The sequence below is a fragment of the Anas acuta genome, chromosome 1, assembly GCF_963932015.1.
Source record: "Anas acuta chromosome 1, bAnaAcu1.1, whole genome shotgun sequence".
Classification (NCBI taxonomy): Eukaryota; Metazoa; Chordata; class Aves; order Anseriformes; family Anatidae; genus Anas; species Anas acuta.
In genome coordinates, this window is record NC_088979.1 from 100980831 (window position 1) to 100989401 (window position 8571).

General features: G+C 35.7%; 1 long non-coding RNA gene across 1 annotated transcript; it reads left to right on the top strand.

The window, feature by feature from the left end:
- Positions 1–170: 170 nt before the first annotated feature.
- Positions 171–7651, top strand: LOC137850200 (uncharacterized). Its single transcript, XR_011092349.1, has 3 exons — positions 171–283; positions 5626–5707; positions 6646–7651. It is a non-coding gene; the product is annotated as an uncharacterized lncRNA (long non-coding RNA).
- The last annotated feature ends 920 nt before the right edge of the window (positions 7652–8571 follow it).

The window sequence follows — 8571 nt, forward strand, 5'->3', positions numbered from 1 at the left end:
AATTGATGCTGTAGTTGTTGTTGAACAGTGCTTACTTACACAGCATCAAGGTCTTCCCTGTTTCTCATGCTGCCCTGCCAGCAAGTAGGCTGGAGGTGCACCAGAAGGTGGGAGGGTACACAGCCAGGACACCTGACCTCAACCAAAGGATATGCCACACCTTGTGATACTGTGATCAGCAATAAAAACTGTGAAGAAAGAAGGAGGAAGGGAGGATGTTCTTCGTTATGGCATTTTCTCCCGCCAAAAAACGCATGATGAAGCCCTTCTTTCCTGGAAATGGGTAAAAATATGTCTGCTGATGGGAAGTATTGAGCAAATGCTTTATTTTGCTTTACTTGCACACAGTTTATGTTTCACCTATTACATAGATTTTACCTCAGCCTACAAGTTTTCTTAGTTTTATGTTCCAATTCTCTTCCACACAATGACTGTGTGAAGTCAGAGGAGGCTGTGTGGGGCTCAGCTGACTGCCAGGGTTGACCTACAACACATGCTCTTCTGACAGTTCTGTGGCCACTCAAAAGGATTATATGTGTCTTAAAACTGAATAGGTTTTAAAGCACTTCAAGAGATTTTTAAGTCTTACTTTCTCATGCGTGTTTTTTTCATAATGCACTGCAAAATTATATAAAACAAATCAGGGCCATTTAGTAATAGTAGACCTATTTTCCTTTAATTAGACTTATGCCATCATTAGTAAATTTAGTCCGTGAATGTAAGTAAAAGTGAACGGTAATATCTTACCGATCTTACAATATCAGTCACTACATAGATGGATGCATAGTCACAAGAAATGACTAAATATATGTTCAAGATGGGGGGATTTAATTTAAATTCCTCCTGAACTTCACTGCAACAAAAGAAGCTGCATTTTTGTCTTGGGAATATGGCCTAGTCATCTTCACTTTTTTTGTTATCTATTTTCATACAATTTAATTTGAAGCGAACAGACATTGCATTTTGTGTGTGAATATCAACCTGTACACACATACTCACATATCCATACTAATACATGTATACAGTGATTTGATCAATTTTAAAACCATATTTTTATTTTTTTTTACAAAGTCTTTTTTTCTTGATCATTTCACCTTTCCATTAGCAAAGTTCCCTACTGTCTGACAGATCCTTTTTACCTACTTTACTCATGTGGATGTTTTTATCCAGTCAATTTCTGAGCATGGTGCAGATGATACCTTTATGATTCTATAAAGCTCAGACATGCCAAGAATAAGCTATATTTCATTCCCCATAGATTGCTTAAAGGTTCTGTGTTTTTTGTTTTTTGTTTTTTTTTTTTTAAAAAAAAAAAGAGAAAGAGAGACGTGATGGATGGCACTCACAGTAAAGTGTTGTGCTATTTCTTTTACTTTTAAAAGATTTGACTTTTTATCTTCCTAAATGACTTTATAAGAGTATTTGCTTCCACATGATAACTGGGATTTATAACCTTTTTCCCTCAGTGTCTCTTATTTTCAAACATTTCGGTATACATTGTTGTAATACAAAAAGCTTAATAGAAATACAATCCAATTTAAAACATATATGGAATAAGTCATATTATGTCATATATGTCATATGTCATATATTCATAAATGCAAGTCTATTGAATTTGTTAGCTAAATTCCATAGGAAATTCATTTCTGCAATATCTAATGGCTTAATTATATCTAGGAATTGTCAGGATAAATATTTCTTTCCTCTAAGAGGACTGCAATATCTCTAACGTCGAATTGCACTATTCTCTACACAGAATGACTGTGATAGAGGACTTAACTATCTTAACTATCCAGAGTAAGCAGTGATTATGAGCTTGTTAGTTTGGTGTCAGGAACTAGCATCTATATTTTAAAACAGAGCATGTTCTACCTATGGGACATTGTTGTTTTGATGTTTAGGCACTCCAAAAATGGAAATAACCAGGAACGCTCATGATTTCTAAATTATTGCTAGTTATGTTACCAGTTAGAAAACGTGAGAGATTTTTGCAGGCTGTTAGTGCAGTTTGAAAATTATTATCAAGTGTTAAATAGGGATCATAGAGATTTTTCCAGACAGTATTTCCTTCATTTGCAGTGAGACACCAAGAGGTCCTGAACTTGTAATTCATATGAGAGCTGTTCAGGTGCAGAACTTTCAAATAACAAACTTGAGGTAAAGAAGGCAAAATGGCAGAATTACCTGGAAGCTTATTAGGCTTTTATTAAGTTATTGTCAGAGAGACAATAAGCATAGTAGTGTTACAGCTACAGTTATGTTTCTGATTTCTGGAAAATACAAACATGTGATAAATAAATGGATTAATAAATGAATTAAACTTTAACTGCTATGTAATAAAAATAATTTGTTGGTTTTGACTATATAATCACTTGAATCTTGATTAGCTTCTTACTTAGACGTACCGCATTAATCAGAACAAGATCATTTAGAAAATAATTTGTTAGCATTAGAAATTAGATGTTCTTCATAATCCTATATAGATAAGGATCATCACCAAAACTCTCAAAAATAAGGCTATTTGATTGCAAGACTAAGAATTTATAGAAAAGATTTTACAGAGTTAATATAAAATGAAGGCTTCGTTTACCTGAAGGAAAGAAAAGGGTTTTAATGGGTGGGTAGCTTTGTATAACCTTGTCCCTAGTGGGATACTTAAACACTTCAGTTTTGCATTTATCTTGTCAGCATAATTGGTTATTTGGTGAAATACTGGATGTTTCAATTAAAGGTAAGAGAACCATATTATGAATAAAAACGATTTATTTATAAAGAAAGAAAAATGGCCACTGTCTTGGCTCAATGCATAATTTTTCTTGCTATTGTTTCACAACTATTCTCCTACTGCAGAGAGATCTTTCTCTGCAGCTTTCATAATACTAACTGGATTTGGAGAATGGTATTTTTTACCTACTGAAAAATAATGGTGTGTGTAGTGAATAAGAGCTTCTTGAAAGAACACATTGAGGCTTTTATTCTTGCCCATAAACTATAACTTCTGAGCAAGCGGAGCTTCCCTTTGACAGGTTTATTTAGATTTTTGCATAGCTTCTAAAACAATCAGTCAAAGATGACATTTGTTGTTCTTTGGAATGGAAAGAGTCTTAGATATATAAACACCTGTAAAAACTAAGGAAAGATTGTGATGTTGCTTATTTTCTTTTTGTTTCATGACGGGTACTGAAAAGTGATCTCAAGCTAATCATTCTCAGAGGAGCAGGTTCTGAATCTATAGTCCTTCTATTAAAAACAGAAAGGTTTGTCTATATATTGGGAAAACAAATGCCATAAAGTTTCCTAGGAGAAGAATATTCTGCCAGCTATTTGAAATGCAAAACCAAAACCCTGCCACTAAAAGGCATCTTGAGAAATATATTGAAAGTAACCACTATGTGGCAAACATAAATTCAGAGAAATTCCTGTACTGATTGCTGGTAATACAAATACAAGCACAAAGGGAATCACTAAGAGTAAATGCTATAATACTAATCTCAAAAATCTGTGTCCATTTAGTTCATAGTCATTTCTGCCCGACCTAGTTTTTGTATGAGATATATGGTATCTTCAGGATTCCATTAATGTATTTTTGGATCTTTGAACTAGATGTTTGGTAACATGAATGCTATGATATACCAAAAGAGTGAAGTAGAAACTCATATTTGTAATGTAGACAAGAGACTTCCATAAAATAAAATAACTAGAGGATAGAAAGGAGGCCAAGATAAATGAATGAATGAACGGATGAACAAACAAAAGCTTTACTTTTACTGAAAATTCAAGAGCTGCAGCTTTGATGAGGGACATAAACAGTACAGTAAAAACTGATTACAAATCCAGTGATATTAGAATATAAACATAAATTGTTTCCTTTTCCTGTCCCCTTCTATGTATGTGAAAAAGGAGAAAATAAATAAAAGAGAAACAAACTAAACAAAAAGTTATCATGATATAACATGATAAAACTTAGGGGCTCAAAAAGAAGAAAATGACCTGTCTCTTGTGATATTCTTCCAGTGGAAAACATAAGATAGAAGTGAGTCCAATGGCAAGTTAGCTAATGAGCAAGCAGAGAAAGATAACTGCACCATTGACTGACTAAGGATCATCCACAGGATTATTTACCAAGAAAAACTTGCCAGTTTTCTACAGCTATTTTCTCCTTCCAGCATACTTCCAGGAGCTATAAGTACTATAAATACTTATAATATTGCTTCTTTCATTAAAATCTAGCTCTGCTACAGCTAAGAACAGTGGAAGATAGTAGCTATATATATATTCATTTAATCATGGAGACTAGGGCTTAGCTATTAAGTATGCAAGAGAATAAGGCTATCTTTATGAATATTGATTGCATCCACAAAATAACTTGTCTTGATCAAATAAACAAAGTCCAGGAGACACAAAACTGCTGGAATAAACTGCCAATTTGTGAAAGAACCTTCCAAGAGCTTCCCCGAGGTTTCTGTAAGGCTTCATGCATTGGGTAGTAAGTACATTGCCAGTTTTTGGTTGCTACTTTGTATACTATGTAATTTCTTTTTATTTTTATTGATTTGACATACTGGAGGATTTTAAAGAAACTGTCATGTATTTGATTATGACTTACTAGGTCAAGTCTATATTTCAGCTTTATCACCCTGTCAGGCTTGTTCATTCTCTTTCTGCATACTTTTACAGCATTACATAGAAAAGTCCTTACAGCTGGAATAAGTTGATTAATACGAACTACAACTTTTACCTGTTTCATTCACCGTGATCTATGTTATTTTTATTTTATTTTTTTAAATAAAATGCCACTTAGAAGTATGGGTGTCAATATGTAGCCTGCTTAACTTGTACTTTGAGGACACAATTAACAATTAAAGTTAAACACTTCCTACGCCTTGTAATTTTGTGGAAGCCAGAGGTATACAGAATGTCCTGCAAGTTAACCCCTTATACTGTAAATGTGTGGATGTGTTTTGCAAGCTTTTGTTTGTGTGATCTGTACAAACATTAAAATACATAAACTGTTTTGTACTGTCACTTTAAAGTTATTCCCTATTAGTCAGATTTTGTCCTCTTGAACACTTTAAAAAAACTCCTATTATAAAATTTGGGTTATTTATACGTCATAGACACACAAAACTGAGCAGCTGCCAGTTTTTTTCTTCCCTGATTTCTTAGATTACTAATGGTTATATAGTTCTGAGGAGTTTTGTTTTATTTCAACAAGGAATATGCCTTCCCTGGATTTCAATAAAATAACCTTGTGCATTGTACAACACATATTGAAACTGGAATGAAGTATAATATTTTTTCTAGGACTGATAGAAAACTCGGTTTTATTAATAACTATATGTACTGGCTTTGGCTGGGGTGGACTTAATTTTCTTCATAACAGCTCACATGGTGTTCTGTTTTAGATTTGTGGCCAAAGCAGTTTAGATAACATACCAATGTATTAGCTATTGCTGAACAGTGCTTACACAGGATCAAGGTCTTCTCTAAACAACCAAGCATTGCACATTACTAATTATCTGCCTGATAATGGAAAGTAGTTGATGAATTCCTTATTTTGCTTTTCTTTATCTTGTAAACTTTCTTTATCTCAACACAACAAGTTTTCTCACTTTTTCATTTCAGATTGTCTCCCAGATTGCACTGAGGGGAGTGAGCGAGTGTTTTCATGGGGCTGATCTGCCTGCAAGAGTTAAACCACAAAACTGTAGGTTTTGGTTTAAAGCAAGACAACAACAAGATAATCATTTCTGGTTTAAAATCTTCTTTGTCCTTCAGGATGATTAAAGATATTATGCAGTATCAGAAGCAGGATTCAAAACCTCTTGGTCATTGTATTCTCAAATACAGAAAAAAAAAAAAAAAAAAAAGGCATGGGGACTAACTTGCAGAGATACAAACAGAAAATAAGTTAAAAAAAAATTGTATATTCTATACAAAACTTCTTTCCATATTATTAGGAAAAAAAAAAAAAAAAAAAAAAAACTAACCCTGTATTGATATATATTTTTAAAATCAATTATTTCTGTCAGGGAGCAGCAAGGGATGACTGCTCCCCATGTGCTGGGGCACTGGGGGCCCCCCAGGGCAGATGGGTAGGGCCTGCAGCCAGGTCCCATCCCACCACCCCAGCCAGAAACAGGGTAGCTGGGGGCACCAGGCCAGCCTCAGCCCCAGGTGCCAAGGCCCGGTTAAGACTGTGCCAGGCTGTGGGTCCATGGGTCCAGCAGGACAAGGGCCATGGCTGAGCAGGCTATGGGAAGCTAGACCCCAGCCCTTCTGTGGCCTCAGTGGGGCAGGGGCTGAAAATGCCCTGCGGGTCCTGACACTGAATGGGTAATGACAAAAATGATTGCATGACTTTATCCTGGTTCTTAGCCAACTTTTATAAATTGATCTATTTCCATTATATCTGATAGCGTAAGTGAATATAACAATATCTCACTAACTGAAGACATCACCCATTTTGGTGGAGATGTAGCTTATTCTTTTACCCTTCATCACCAATATACAAACAGGTATTAATCACCGAATTTGCCAGTGAAGTTGTGGTGAGCTTATATGTTTGCATTCTTCTATGGCACTGGAAAAATAATCTGTTATGTTTAACTGAATGTATCTGACACGATCAATTTCCACTTACAGGGAAATGGGCACTGATAATTCAGCTCTTCCATTTCTAAACTTTTTTTCTGAACACCTGTTTTTCCTAATTGATTGCTGTTATGAAAGAGAAGTGCACAAGGTGCACACATCCTCAAAGGCTACTTAAAATTGAAGAGGAAATGTTGAACTGCAACTGTTTTTGATGTCAGACTGTGAAAGACAGTAGAGAGATACCATATGTGAGCTGACTGCTTCTGAGAATGCTTCCATGTTTACTTTTGCTGTACCTTCAGTTTCTTTTTAAGGTCTCAAATGCAGCCCGCAATACAAAAATGGTCAGTCTTAAATAGTAATGTGTTTATTTAATCCTAATGACTAACAACAACAAAAACTTTTTGTATCTGTTAACATTACTGTCACTTTCGAGACACCAGGAATTTTCTAGTATCTAACCCGAAGTCCACTGAAACTAATAGAAAGACTCCGATTGCGGACAGAGAATTTAAATAGAAAATAGAAAAGTTGAGACCCACTTAAACCAGAGTAGCATTTTATAAAGAAAAACATGGAAAGGGAAAGGTCTTCAAAATAACCACACATAAATCCTATGAATATTTGGATGAGGGGAAGAACTACAGGAATTACACTACACAGAAAGGTGCCATGTACAGGAGGAAGATGTTTGTGAGAAAAGGAAAATACTTATAAATGTTGACAGAGACAGAAGCTTTGGGTGATTTTTTGAGACTCGGCTGAGATGGCTCAGTTTCTGTTATCAACTTGTTCCTTGTCAAGAAGAATTAAAAACTTTTTGCTGTTTCCCAAACTGGTGGTTATTAAGTGTCACATTTCCCGGGGTGTTGACATACTAGTGAGGATGACAGGAATTGTGTTCATAATTTTAAAGGATTGTGCTGTAATGAGTGATTTTATTTATTTATTTATTTATTGTACATCTATTGTTGTTTTCAAATGTCCATACATTTCAAATACTTACTGAAATTCTCCCTTGAGGATAAATAAATGATTAATTTACACAGTTTAACTTTCCTCTTTCTTGTCACCTCGGTCTAAGTTAAACAGTCATATTTTACTTTTAATCTTTCTCCATAAACCATCTTGCCATCCTTCTATTGATGCTCTCAGAGTTTCATTTAATCAGCTCATTTTCTACTTCTCAGCAATGAGCACAGACACAGGTTATCACGGACTTACAAAAAGAGCACTCTCCTATTTCAGTATGTAGTTTATGTAAAAATGCAAATCAGAGAACATTTGGTCTCATCTCCTGCTCTCTTTACCCCCCTTTTGCTCTATTGCACTGAAGATACTACATATTGTTAACTACAAGTCATTTTTGTTGGTGCTCCTTTCAACATTGTGTGTTCATGGAATACTGGCAAGACAATTCAAAAATTAACAAATCAAAGCAACAATACAGAAGTTTAAATACATACCTAATTAATTTGAAATGAATTTGACAGGGAAGGGAAGGGAAGGGAAGGGAAGGGAAGGGAAGGGAAGGGAAGGGAAGGGAAGGGAAGGGAAGGGAAGGGAAGGGAAGGGAAGGGAAGGGAAGGGAAGGGAAGGGAAGGGAAGGGAAGGGAAGGGAAGGGAAGGGAAGGGAAGGGAAGGGAAGGGAAGGGAAGGGAAGGGAAGGGAAGGGAAGGGAAGGGAAGGGAAGGGAAGGGAAGGGAAGGGAAGGGAAGGGAAGGGAAGGGAAGGGAAGGGAAGGGAAGGGAAGGGAAGGGAAGGGAAGGGGCTCTTCAAGCCTGACAAATTCTGTTTGTTTTTCCTGGTGCATAGAAGGTAAGGGGAGTAGCACATATTTGGAAATAGAAATTCATACCTGGAGAGAGAATCACAACAGCCTCATCACTACTAAAAGTAAATTATTCTCTTTCTTTGTTGGGAGCATCCTGGGGAACCAACCTTACCTTACGCATCAAAAAACAATGCCATACT